The sequence below is a fragment of the Protopterus annectens genome, chromosome 5.part0 (assembly GCF_019279795.1).
Source record: "Protopterus annectens isolate FY-2018-M chromosome 5.part0, PAN1.0, whole genome shotgun sequence".
Taxonomy (NCBI): domain Eukaryota; kingdom Metazoa; phylum Chordata; order Ceratodontiformes; family Protopteridae; genus Protopterus; species Protopterus annectens.
Window position 1 is genome coordinate 22,479,305 of NC_056735.1, and position 15,611 is coordinate 22,494,915.

A 15,611-nucleotide genomic window follows, 5' to 3' on the forward strand; every position below is an offset into this window, starting at 1 on the left:
AATAAGAAAAAGGCACTGGGGTAGATTGCAAAGTCATCTCCATTGAAACAGTTAGCCCAAAGCATAAACCACTGGTTACCGCAATCAACTGCAAGCAATGGTCTGAGAAGGCTCTAAGGTCAACAGAGACCAGGCTGAAGACCTGGAAGTTGACTGGAGAGAAAGTACATTTCAGGGAATTTCTCAGGGCTCTAGAACCCTAAGAAGAAGGGTGGTAGGATGCATACTGTGGGACAGTTGAAGAAATGTGGACATAAGATCAGAAGCCAAAGTAGTTCCAATTCCAGAAAATGTCAGCGAGAACAGATTACTGTGGTTCAGGCACATGTAAAGAAAAGCAGGAGACAGTCTGGTGAAAAATTTTGGGACAGACAGGAAGAAGGTAAGAGGAAACAAGGCCGTCCAGCAAAGAGGAGGATGGATTGAGTGACTGAAGATCTGTGACAGTCTGGTATGAGTATCGAAGAGAGCAGGAGTGTGACATTAAATCGAGAGAAATGGCAATAGCATGACACCCTGACTCCATATAGAAAATGTGAAAAAGGGGGATGATGATGATGAAATGAAACAATAAATTTACTGAACTGCATTAGCACTTCCCTACCCACGTAGTGGGGTGCATTCCAGCGATGGCTTTAGAGCATAATGACTGATAAGCTTGGTGCTATAGATGGAGTAGAACACTTAGGGGAAACCTGGAAAAAGGGTAAGGAGGAAGTAAGGATTTTAACTATGGTAAAGGGAAAAGATGCGATCATGGGAATTAAGCAGGACCCCTATAGTGATCTTTAAATGGTGCTGGATGAGCTTGACAAGGAAGGGGGTGTGACAGCAATGTGGTCACACTTTATATTCTCTTGAGTAGGGTCCCCAACTTGAAACTTGCTGGGGGCCCCCAAAATACTAGCACTGGCCCTGTAGTCCAGTCACCCTCAATTAGATGGGACCAAGACAGCACTTTCTTCCCACAAGGTGTAGAAGGGCCTTCTCCAACAAAGATGGCAGACCCAGAAACATCAAACCTGAGTGCTATGCTAATGCTGAGCTAGTACAGCATGCTGTAAAATGTGGCAAAAAAAAAAAAAAAACAGTTCAGACAATCCAGACAGACAGTATAATGTGAATACAATTAAAAGTGCTATATAAGAGCAAAAACAGGCACACCCCTTGAAATACCCTTACCATTCCTTTGTCTGCTATCGCAAGCAGGTCATCACTGCACTCTCTAAAGCTAGAAACATGGCATCAATGAGCCCTGATGGAATCGAAGGCTGCCTGTTAAATAGCTTGAAACATAACCTAGTAGACCCACTCTGTTTAACCACAGTCTCCAAACAGGCTTTGTCCTAATAGAGTGGAGGACAGCAACAGCCATCTCTCTGCACAAGGGGGGGGGGCATCAATTGACCTATAATTCTGACTATCCTCATATGCACAGTTATGGAAAGGATAATCTTGGACATGATTAACAATGACAGGAAATCTCCAGACTCTAGACCCAACCCAGTTCAGCTTCATCAAGGACAGGTCCTGCCTGCTCAAACTAGTGGACTTCTTTGAGAAGGTCACAGAGCTCATGGACAAGGTAAGACAGTGCATACTGCCAACCTTGACCTGGCCAAGGCATTTGACCCCACTGAGTATTCTAGATAAACTCGCAAAATTGTTTATAGCCAAATGGTTCTTGAATAGGACACATGTTATTAGAGTGGGGGAGTCCACATCCAGCAAGGGGCCAGTCACCAGTGGAGTACACAGGGTTCAGTGCTGGGCCCCCTCCTGTTTAGGATATATTTCTCAGATATCAAGGCAAATGTAGATGGCCTTTGGTTGACCAAGTGTGTTGATGACTGCAAGTTGGGGGCAATCACTGACTCCCCAAATAATGTTGATTCCCTACAGATAGGACTGATGATTGGTGTCAGAGCCATGGCCTCAAACTAAATGCAAAGAAATGTGTAATAATACCCTTTGAGAAATGAAATATCCCTGCAAATTACAGCATTGATAGCACCCACCCAGCCAAAGTGAACCCAGTGGTACAAGATCTAGGTAGTCGGACAGATAGCAATCTAAACTTTGAACACCATGTGCCCATGGTGGTGAGGAAATCCTTCTGTGTGACTCAGCTTATTTGTAATGACATGGCACCCTGATCTAAGGATGTCATAGTACCACTGTACTAGGCCTTCATCAGACCAATAATTGAATACAGTGCACCCATTGGTATGTACCTCACTAGGCACCTGCAACAGTTGGAGCATTCCCAGATGTTTCTCACCAAAAAAATATATGGCATAACCAGCAGGTCATATGTAGACCAATTAAAAGCTATATCATTATATTCAGTTTCCTACCAATATCTGAAGGGTGATATATGCCTGACCTATAAGGCAGTCGTTCACCCTACCCTGATGGAAACGTGTCATCTGCTATCAATTGCTTTAATAACACTTCTGAAGTCAAACCTTTATCTTTCGCTTCTAACAGGAATCTATCCAACAGTTAGTTTAAAATCTAATGTTGGATCCATCTTATTAGATGTAATACAGAGTGGGTTATATACATGGCTGTCTGCCAGTGCAGGGCTTTTTATGTGGGACAAACCTCAAGGGTGTAGGATTGCTGTGCATATTAATGCTATTAATTGTAAACACTGTAGAAGTGGGTTACACAGACATAAATCTGTACATGCTGTGGCTCACTTTATTTTTGTAGGTTTGGATAGTATAAGGGGAATGGGACTGTCCAACCCATTTAAACATCAGTTACTGGATAGATAGAAAGAGTATCACACCTGAAAGCCAATTACATGTCTTGTAGTACAGCAGCAGTTATTTTTTTTGGGGGGGGAGGGAGGATAAATAAATATATTACTATATGTGTTATGTATGTTTTAGCAATTTATGAGTTGTTTGAGGCGCTAAGGTGTGACAGATGACATTAGATGGGCAGGGATTGCACTTCATATTGGTGCAAACTGTCATTCAACTGACTCCATTTTGTGTTTTGTTTTAACTATATTCTGATTTAGGTTACTCTGCACCCAGGGGAGCCCACAGGATTTTTTGCAGGGGTTGCAAACCCAGATCCCCCCCACGCAGCCATTCTAGTGTCCCATTACTTGGCTATTTCTCCCCAGTTGCCATAAACATTGTTCAAAACTCTGTGTGCATACTGTTTTATGCTTTACTTCTACAATGGTTACAGATATTGGGATTTAATTTACAATTTTTATTTTAAATTTTATATCACAAACACTTACAGACATTTGCTAAACAAAACAGTACTCTTACAATGAAAACAGACTTAGCATTAAAATTTCTCTACCTTTGAAACCCACATTCACTGAAACAGCATTGAAACCCACATTCAAAGAAAATTAATTTGGCCAGTAGCAGGTTAAGTTTACCTTTGGGCTCATAGGCCCCTTGCACACATTTTTAGGACCATGCAAAAGTTCTTTGATTCACCTTTCTGATTGTATTAATTATAATATATAATAATTGAATGATATCCCTTGCAAAATACAGCACCACTTGTTAGTGTGTTTTCAATTTATAGTTTTTTCCAGTAAGGAATGAAACAGAACATATGAAGCAATAATGACAAACTGTCCAATTTAGAACATTTCAGCCATAAAAGGCCACTCAGACTTCTGTCATTACAATCCACCAGTATCAGTCAATATGCACAATCTCTTCTTCTTTCAGCTTTTCCCGGTTAGGGGTCGCCACAGCAGAACTCCGGTCCGCTAATGATTGGCAGTAGATTTTTTTATGGTGCCAAGTTACCAGCCCGACGCCCAACCTTCAACGAAGGCACGCCCATTCACTGCAGAAGTAAAAGTCATCTGAATAATTCCACATTAAAAAGATCTGAAACTAATGAAGAGGTTGTTGCTAGAAAATAACTATATTTCAGTGTTTCATCTACAAATTCAGTGCCTGCTACCCTTAAAGAATAAATTGCCTATGTTACATTAAAAAATGGTAAGCTGATATTCCAATAGGGAATGGGTGGCAAGATGAAAAACAGGTTCATAGTTACTATCTCGTCCAAAGGAGGACATAGAGAGACTTTTTGTGCTAACTGCAACCACTTTTGGCTTAAACTGCTCGGTTTTTGCTGTTTTTGATCGTTTTTGTTAACTGCACTTCTCAAGAAAGCTATAAAAGTAGACTAGCTACTTATTCTGCTGTTATTTCTGCCTTTAAATCATTTTTCAGTTTATGCACTTGCCTTGCTTAATTTTTAAAAGTTAAATTGCTAATTTGTGCAAAGTTTTAAATTGCATTTACTGTTTAGGGCTACACACTGAAGTGCAATAGCCTTTTTTGTGGTTATATACTGTATTTTCTGCATTTCTTAGCCTGTTTTAACCAAAAAAACAAAAAAAATTACTATCTTGTTTGCTCGTTTCCTGCCTTTTTTAACTAGTATAGTCCAGATCGCAAGCTTTGCTGGTTTCAGGACTTCCGTTTCTGTATTCAGAGTTATTCCAGACCTTGCTGTGGTAGAGGGAGGTCCTGCTGCTTACTAGTGAGAGTAGTGAGCATTGTACAGCCTATCTAATGCTAGAGGAGTGGTTTCCAGCTCTGAAATTGTAATTTTATTGGCCATTTGGGGCTGATTTCTATCCCTTTCAGCTTTCTCGCTTAAAAATGCGTGATTGTGCACGTTTGAACTTGTTTTAGATCAGCAGATGCTGTTTGGGCGTCCTGCAGACTACTGCAGCACCAGCAAGGAGAGAGATATACTTTTTGTGCTAACTACAAGTACTTTTGGCTTAAACTGCTCGTTTTTTGCTGTTTTTGATCGGTTTTGTTAACTACACTTCTCAAGAAAACTTTAAAAGTAGACTAGCTACTTAATCTACTGTTATTTCTGCCTTTAAATAGTTTTTCAGTTTGTGCACTTGCCTTGTTTAATTTTAAAAGTTAAATTGCTAATTTGTGCAAAGTTTTATATTGCATTTACTGTTTAGGGCTACACACTCAAGTGCAATAGCCTTTTATTTGCTTATTTACTGTATTTTTGCATTTCTTAGCCTGTTTAACGACCCCCCCCCCAAATACTATCTTGTTTGCTCGTTTCCTGCCTTTTCTAACTAGTATAGCCCAGATCCCAGGCCTTGCTGGTTTTAGGACTTCAGTTTCTGTATTCAGAGCTATTCCAGACCTTGCTGTGGTAGAGGGAGGTCCTACTGCTTACTAGTGAGAGTATTGAGCATTGTACAGCCTATCTAATGCTAGAGGAGTGGTTTCCAGCTGTGAAAGTGTAATTTTATTGGCCATTTGGGGCTGATTTCTATCCCTTTCAACTTTCTGGCTTAAAACACGTGTTTGCACGATTTTGTGCATCGCAGGGCTAAGGTTAAACTATTCCTGGTGCCAGAAAGTCTGCTCTTCAAAATTTCTCTTAGAACTAGCTGGTTTCTCAGTAGTAGCACTAAAATCTGAATCTCTGTAACTAGCATTCGATCTATAACCTGCAGGAAAAGCACTAGGAAGCCTTAAACTGATAAAAGCACTCAACTCTCCTTGTATATAAGGAGAAAGTAATCATATGCACTAAACAACCTATAATTGTAAAGTACCTTGCCAAGGCAAGGGGAAAACAGCTCTTGTACTCTACAAAAGAAACGCCAAACCAGGCATGTCTAAGGGTCAGCTTCCGGTGATTTCTCCAGCTCACCTGGTGAACCTGGGCATACTGGGGCAATGCAGAAATAGCCTCATGTACACAGGCAACCCTCTCCTCCTACCATCCAACACTACAACCTGTGAGAGATGCACTTACACAGCAAACTAGAAGCAAAGCTCTCTCCAGCCAAGATTGTGCTAAACAGTCAAGAGGAGAAGGTTAACACCTGCACTATACCTCAAGCAACACACAGACCTTCAAAACCCACATCACAAGCACCCACACATAGAAACACTAAACCCACATATGTGGAGGCCCTTAACATTAACCTGCCCAAGCAACAAGGACCTCCGAAGCTGATGCACAAGCACCTATCACAACCAAAGTAACACATAGCTCAAAACACCAGTGTGCCACCCAACAACAGCCCCTAAGGCGAAACAATGTACCCAACATCTTAGTCATAGGTGATTCCATCGTCAGGCACACTGATGTCCCACTCACTATTCTGCACAAGGAGAAAATTACTGTCACTGCCTGTGGGGAGCCAGGATCCACCACATAATGCATGCACTCAAGTCACTCCACAACAAGTACAAATATGACTCTGTCATTATCCATGTTGGTGTGAATGACCTGAGATGTACCTCCCTGGATTACATGAAAAGAGACATGGAAGAGCTCTCAGATCATGTGGCCCAGGCAGGTATGACCCTAGCCCTGAGTAGCATCCTGCCTTCACCCAGAATGATACCACAGTATAAAGACAAAATTATTGACTTCAACAATTGGCTAAGTTTCTGGTGTCATTCAAAGGGGATTCAGTATCTGTCTGCTTGGGATTACATGATCGACAAACCCTGATGCTTTGCCAGAGATGGTGTGCACCTGTCGTCCCTGGGATTTAGGTTACTGGCTAAGGCTCTTGCCACCCCCATAGTGCCTTTTTTAGGCAAGGCTCAAATGACAAAACTACTACTGTAACAGATAAAAACATGCAAAATCTGAAGGTTATGCTACTCAATGCTAGAAGTCTAAATCTCAAAATGCACTCTCTTGAGACACTCCTAAAAATGGAGAACATTGATATCTGTGCAGTAACCGAGACCTGGTTCAAGGCTTCAGAGAGCACCCCTGCAATACCAAGTTGCAACTCTTACCACACTTTTCAGCCACCAAACCAGGACCGAAACCAAAGGTGGTGGAGTGACATTATTCACCAAGGATATTCACACCTCCAGGCTAGCTGCCCAACACAATGCATCTGAAATATTACAGGTGCAACTAACATTAGGTAAGACCGCAATCCAAATTGTAGCTTGCTACAGATCTCCCACCATGCCCCAAGATGCTCACTACACCTTTTTAAACGTACTGGAAAATATTAAGATACAACCTAACACCCTAATATTGGGTGATTTCAACTACCCTGCCATTAATTGGGAAAACTAGTCTGGTGCCAACGCCTTTGCCCAACAGTTCTTGGAATTCATAAATTCCAATGCCCTGGATCAACTGATCCAAAGTCCATTCAAGGGCCCAAATATCCTTGACCTGGTCATTACCAACATGGGAGATCAATGCTCCACACCAGCGGTCACCCCTCAGGTCTGTCCATAAGCTAATCACCCTTGACGTCCACACCCCCCCCCCTCAGTAGGGTAACCTCCATAAAAAACTTCTCCAAAGCCAACTTCGTGCTACTCAAGTCAGAAGTGACAAACTTCACGACACCCATGGAGGTGGGAACTGAAAGTTCGACTGCTGAATCCTACACTAAAGCATTGTACGAGCATATCCACTCTTGCATAAATCTTGCCATTCCAAACAGAACCAAGACGCTCTCTCCAAAAAAGGAAGCCAATTTGGTGGTCCCCTGTCATAAGCAAGTTATACAACAGAAGGAAGAAACTGTTACAGAAAAAATGAAAATCCCAGGATACAAAAAACTCCCTTACCAGCCTCAGTAACAAGCTGAGGTCCCTCATAAAATCCTCCAAAGCTAGTCATGAAAATAAAATTGCCAAATATTCTAAGGACAACCATAAGGCATTCTATAGTTAAGTCAAGAATCTAAATGGTAATACTCAGATATGCTCTGAGCTACAACAGAATGGCACTAAATATACTGATCCCAAGGATATTGCCAATGTCCTAGCAGATCGATTCAGTGCCAGTTTCACCCCCTCTCACCCCCCTAAAGGGCCTATCGCAATACCAAAAGATTGCCAAATGCCGATAATCATGACCACACAGGGAAAAAAATGCACTCTCCAAATCTAAGAATACAGCGTTCATGGGACCAGACGACATTCCAGGCTGTGTACTGCATGAACTACAAAATGAACTGGCATCTCACCTAAGTGTCATGTTTAATCATAACCTCACCTCAGGATTCGTGCTCAATGAGTGGCGCACAGCTACAGTTATCCCACTCCACAAAGGGGGGGGTCCACCTTGGACCCCGGGGAACTATTGTCCCAACAGCCTAATGAGCCTGATCTGCAAAGCCATGGAATGCATTGTCATGGAACTTATAAACAAGAACAAGGACATTGGCAAACTTCAAATACTGGAACCCACCCAGTTTGGTTTCATGATGGGCTGATCTTGTCTCCTCAACCTGACTGACTTCTTCAAATCAGTCTCCAGAGCCATGGACAAGAGTAAGACAGTCCACACAGCCTATCTGGACCTCGCCAAGGCCTTTGACATTATCCCCCACTCTAGAATCATAGATAAACTTACTAAGTTGGGCATTAATCCCTACATCACTCGATGTGTTGCCAACTGGCTTACTGACAGAACCCACATTGTAAATGTAGCCAACTCCAAATCCATCTGCAGACAAGTGACAAGTGGAGTAACTCAGGGTTCAGTCCTGGGACCGCTGTTGTCTGGCAGCTACTTCTCCGAAGTATAGGCCAACACTAAGGGACTCTGACTAAAAAAGTTCGCAGACAACTGCAAACTGGGAGCCATTATTGAATCCCCAAATGATGTGGACATCCTATAAAAGGGCCTTACAGAGACAGATGCTTGGTGCCAGAGCCATGGGCTCAAGTCCAATGCCAAGACATATATTTATCCCCTTTGGGAAAAACCATGTACCCATGAATTACCACATAGGTGGCAGTACACTAAACACCGAAGGTGTGATAAGGGACCTAGGGACACACAAGTAGACAGTGGTCTCACCTTCGATAACCACATCACCACAACAGTCAGGAAATCCTTCTATGTGGCACATCTCATTACTAAGGGCTTTTCATATAGGAAAAAGGAGGTCATTGTCCCTCTGTACTCATCCTTAGACCCATTATGGAGTACAATGCCCCCATTTGGTATGTATCTCACAAGACATCTGCAACAGCTGGAAAGGCCACAGAAATACGTCACTAAAAGAATCACAGGTCTAAAGCAGATGCTCTGTGCTGACTGTCTAAAAAAATTTCAGCTGTACTTTATCACATATCGTCTATTCAGAGGCGATCTCTGCTTAACATACAAAGCCATGTCAAACCCAGAGCTGTTGGACATGCTACACTTAAAGAAATCCCAATCCCTCAGAGCCATGTGCTCTAGGAATCTAAACCTGGTCATCACAATGAACAAAACATGCTGGAGGGATAGATTCCTGTCCCAAAGACTTCCGATTCTCTGGAATAGACTGCCCATACATGTCAAGCAGAGTGCCTCTTTGGCCGTCTTCAAAATGAACTTTGACGACTGGATGGGATATAGGAAATTCACCCCAGGGATCACGTCAGTCGCCCTGCTAGACAGGGGACCAGGGAAGTAAAATTCCTGGAAAAATAGCCGGGGAAATGTTATGGCTAGGCTTGTATAGGCCCTAGGGCAAATAGCCTAGTACCAACCTATGAACCTACTCAGGAGTGCAGCACCCCACCCCCTTAAAATACAAATCTACATGCTGTGGGAGTAGAACCTACAGCCATCTATAGCTATATGCAAGTATGCTACCTGCTGTGCTACTAATACTGCCTTAAAATTCTACACCACAATATATCATTTGCTAAACAAAGCAGCTGCACATTTTAAGCAGACTTAGCATGAACAGCAGTAAATTTCTCTTCCCCTGAAGCTCACAATTCCTTGAAAATGCACTTGAAAGTAAATTTTACCTGCTAACTCTAAAGTAGGGCACTTCACTCACTGTCTTACATACGCACACACACACACACACACACACACACACACACACACACACACACACACACACACACACACACACACCCCTCAGTCTCTTGGCACAAGAAATCTGGACAAAGCCTGTTATAATGTTGGGGACAAAGGTCCAAAACTAGGGACACATTTAGAAAGTTGCTACAATAACAGGATTTGTGTTAGAATGCATTTTCTAAACATATGAAGTCTGAAACTCAAATACATGTCATTATTTAGTAACTTTAATCCTTAGTTCATCTCAGTAATTTGTTAAAAAAAATTGAATTTTTATGAGGAACAGACCAAAAATATAAGGCAGAAATCTGGACATTCTGTGAAAATCTGTACTGTTGAGAGGTCTGTCACACATACATCCCCCTACCTCCTTAGAAAGTGGATAGAACAACAAGGTTTGCATTAGTATGCATTTTCTTAGGATATGAAGTCTAAAACTCAAATGTCCGCTATTATTTTCTGACTTCAGTCCTCAATGATTTGCCCGAAAAAAACACAATTTTATGAGAAACCGAAAATATGAGGCAAACCTCTGGATGATTGCAAGGTATGACTCCCCACACGCACACTCCTGCTGCCACCTCTTGCACACAAACACACCCCTACCTCCCTGTTATAAACATACACACATACAGACCTACCTACTTTTTACACACACACACACACACACACACACACACACACACACACACACACACACACACACACACACACACACACAGCCCTACCTTTGCCTACCTGCTTCTAACATGCACACACCCTACCTATTTCTCACATACATCGACACACACCTCTTAAACACATGCGCACACACACACACACACACACACACACACACACACACACACACACACACACACACACACACACACACACACCTACCTCTCACTTATACCTTGTCCACAGTTCAAAAGGCTTCTGGAATTCAAATTCTGCATGGGCATGGAAGATGAAGATGTATACCATCGGTTTCACAGACAAAGAAGCTTCTGTGTGACGGGACGCAAAGGTTATTCTTAAAGAGTTGTTGTCATGTCTTTCGACTTTTCCTGGTTAGGGGTTGCCACAGCGGATCTTTGGTCTGCTAATGACTGGCAGTAGATTTTTACGTGCCGAGTTGCCGGCTCTGACGCACAACCTTCAACAAAGGTATGCCCATTCATGCATGTCTCCACACAGAAGACGCTCTAGCGGAGAATCGAACAGGACAATGTCTTACTGTGAAGCGACAACGCTACCGCAGCACCACCACTTAGAGTAATGCCCTTAAAAAATGTATTTCTTTTTTTTATTTAAAAGAAAATTAATCTCACGGCCAACGGGTTCCAGGGGAGTGCAAGTGGACCTTCTTGCACCTGCCTGCGGGCATCCTTGTCTACACCCATCGTGAGTTACCACAGCAACTTGGGACTGCTACAGAGTGCTTTAGAGTACAGAGCTGTCCACACCACTTTCATGGCAGTCAGGATACACATTCCTGATCATCCAAAACATATTTACACTCACACGTCACTGTACATGTTTGTGTATTACTATGATTCATAGAGATAAATGAAAAAAGACCTAATTTGCATAAAATACACGTACATGTCTCTGAATTTATGTAGAAAAGTTGAACATTGTCATATTAATTTTGTAATACCCAAGGTAGGCGGAAATGTTTTAGGATACTTTAAACTTCATAAAGTAAGGAAATATTTTAAAAATATATAATTTAATAATAAGCACTTACAAATAAGTGGAATTAATGACTTAAAGTTAAGAAAATGTTTCTTTTACATATTTGATGTGCTATTATCATAGCAATGAGTGATTGCTGTGAATAGTGCCATTTAGAAGTTGGATTTCAGTACACAAGCAGTGGAAATGAAAGTGATCACCAAGAACAGTCATTACTTTGGTATCGTTTAGGAACTGTACATACATGGTACAAATGCAGTCATTTAACGTGATGTTCTGCAGTGGTAAGGATACCAACATGGATGTGTGTTTACTGAGAGATTTCTGAGTGACATTGATGATGTAAAATGGCCGTATCATGAATACATTACAATGGTAGAAGGTGGGGAATGATGCATTTTGTCATCAAACTGACTGCTTTAATGACTTGAATACACTACAATAATGTCACAATTTTACTTGGCTAGACTAAGTCTGTATATAATTATATGGTTTGTGTTAACTAACGTTTTTTTTTTTCTGAGGTTGGCAATCACACCTGGTCAGTGTTTTGTAGTTTAAAAGCTGATGAAAAAACTGATCAAATACTTTTCACTATGTGACTGTGGCCATTTTTTAATGTGCAGGAATGATAGAAAATAAGGGATTGAAGAGGAGAAAGAATAACTGTAACCATAAGGAAAACCGTGTCCCCATGGCAGCCCTTAGGACTTTTGGGTAACTTCTATTTGGTAAAGGGAGGCCCAAATAAGATGAGAGGACCAAGGCCTGGAATGAAGTACTGCTCAACATTAATGCAATGGGTAGAAGAAATCGAGCATTAGCACATACAAAAAGAGGGCAAATGATATGGTAGGACATACTAGAAGCAAGGCCAGGCAGGATGCAATTTCCTGTACCACTACAGGGAGAAGGAGCCCCTGACAATTATCATTTAAAATCAAATGAGGACTACTGTCTAGCCATCCACGGGAATGACTATGACACAGAAGTAGGTGAAACAGGAATAATCAGGGGTGATGTTGACACTGGATGTTACAGGAATAATCAGGGGTGATGTGGACACTGGGTATTACAGGAATAAGCTGAGGTGATGTGGAACTTGGTATTACAAAAATAATCAGAGGTGATGGTGACACTATGTATTACAGGAATAATCAGAGGTGATGTGTCACTGGGTATTACAGGAATAATCAGATGTGATGTGGACGCTGGTGGGTGTTACAGGAATAACTCAAGGTGGTGGGTTCAATGGGTATTACAGAACTAATCAGAAGTGGTGTGGACACTGGGTGTTACAGGAATAATCAGAGGTGGTGTGGACACTGGGTATTACAGAAGTAATCAGAGATGCTGTGGTCACTGGCTATTACAGGTATAACCAAAGGTGATGTGGTCACTGGTATTACAGGAATAATCAGAGGTGATGTGGACACTGGGTGTTACAGGAATAATCAGAGGTGGTATGGGCACTGGATATTACAGGAATAATCAGAGGTGGTATGGGCACTGGATATTACAGGAATAATCAGAGGTGATGTTGACACTGGGTATTACAGAAATAATCAGAGGTGGGTGTGGACACTGGTGGGTATTACAGGAATAATCAGAGGTGGTGTGGACAATTGGTATTACAGAAATAATCAAAGGTGGTGTGGACACTGGGTATTACAGGAGTAATCAGAGGTGGTGTGGACACTGGGTATTACAGGAATAATGAGAGGTGATGTGATCATCAGGTATTACAGGAATAATCAGAGGTGGTGTTGACACTATGTATTACAGGAATAATCAGAGGTGGTGTGGTCACAAGGTATTACAGGAGTAATCAGAGGTGGTGTGGACACTGGGTATTACAGGAATAATGAGAGGTGATGTGATCATCAGGTATTACAGGAATAATCAGAGGTGGTGTTGACACTATGTATTACAGGAATAATCAGAGGTGATGTGTCACTGGGTATTCCAGGAATAATCAGAGGTGGGTGTGGTCACTGGGTATTACTGGAGTAATCTGAGGTGGTGTGGACACTTGGTATTACAGAAATAATCAGAGGTGATGGTGACACTATGTATTACAGGAATAATCAGCGGCGATGTGTCACTGGGTATTACAGGAATAATCAGAGGTGGGTGTGGTCACTGGGTATTACAGGAATAATCTGAGGTGGTGTGGACACTTGGTATTACAGAAATAATCAGGTGGTGTGGACTTTGGCTGTTACAGGAATAATCAGAGGTGATGTGGACACTGGGTATTAGAGGAATAATCAGAGGTGATGTGTCACTGGGTGTTACAGGAATAATCAGAGGTGGTGTGGACACTGGGTGTTAACAGGAATAATCAGAGGTGATGTGGACACTGGGTATTACAGAAATAATCAGAGGTGGTGTGGACACTGGTGGGTATTACAGGAATAATTTGAGGTGGTGTGATCACTGGGTATTACAGGAGTAATCAAAGGTGGTGTGGACACTGGGTATTACAGGAGTAATCAGAAGTGGTGGGGTCACAGGGTATTACAGGAGTAATCAGAGGTGGTGTGGACACTGGATATTACAGGAGTAATCAGAGGTAGTGTGGACACTGGTGGGTATTACAGGAATAATCTGAGGTGGTGTGGGCACTTGGTATTACAGAAATAATCAGAGGTGGTATCGACACTATGTATTACAGGAATAATCAGAGGTGGTGTGGTCTCTGGGTATTACAGGAATAATCAGAGGTGATGTGGTCACTGAGTATTACAGTAATAGAGGTGGTGTGGTCTCTGGGTATTACAGGAATAATCAAAGGTGATGTGGTCACTGAGTATTACAGTAATAGTCAGAGGTGGTGTGGTCTCTGGGTATTACAGGAATAATCTGAGGTGGTGTGGGCACTTGGTATTACAGAAATAATCAGAGGTGGTATCGAGACTATGTATTACAGGAATAATCAGAGGTGGTGTGGTCTCTGGGTATTACAGGAATAATCAGAGGTGATGTGGTCACTGAGTATTACAGTAATAGAGGTGGTGTGGTCTCTGGGTATTACAGGAATAATCAAAGGTGATGTGGTCACTGAGTATTACAGTAATAGTCAGAGGTGGTGTGGTCTCTGGGTATTACAGGAATAATCAGAGGTGATGTGGGCACTGAGTATTACAGGAATAATCAGAGGTGGTGTGGTCACTGGGTATTACAGGAGTAATCAGAGGTGATGTGGGCACTGGTGGGTATTACCAATGTCTGCAGCAGCAGCACTTGTCTGCTCATGAAGATTGGTTTAGATACAGAAAACAGATATTTATATAGAAATTCAAATGCTGACAAGGAATAATCACATTAAACACATGGCAATTAATTATTAATAGGTGAACCTCGTACATCCACACAGAATGGTTATGAAGGCAGTGTGCATGGTAAGTGTCCCACTAACCCCTTTATATGACAGTGAAGGCAGTGTGCATGGTACGTGTCCCTCTAAACCATTTATATGGCAATGTGCATGGTAAGTGTCCCTCTAAAGCCTTTATAAGCACACAGTAGTGTATGATAGTTCATTGTTAGTAATGTCTTCCATTCATTTTTATAGGGCCATCATCAGAATCAAACAGTTCCACTAGAACAATAAATTTGGATGATGTCATCAGCAGAATGTGTGTTGTTGATGATGACAATGACAATGATGATGATAACATAGTTATATTTATGAGGCACCTGGGGAAAGTCACAGGCAGTCCTTAAGTTTAATGGCAGGATCTCAGACCCTGCAACATGTTAGTTACTCTGCAGAAAGTGACTGTACATCACAAAGTCACCCACATGATGTTACACTAACCCTTGTACAAGAAGTACATCAACGCCGGTATCTCCAAAACTAGAGAAACACTTCCAGGCTGATGGCAGATATTCAGAGGTAAGAATTTCCACAGATATACCTTTAAAAAGGGTAGCCAGGCACAGGAGTTTTTTAATGCTACCCCAGGAAGTGTATAAAGCATTGTCTTCCACACAGGAAATGTGACGTGACATTGTTAGGACTTAGAACACTGTTACAGAGAGTCATCTGGAAATGGCCAAAGTCCTCCAGGGTATGT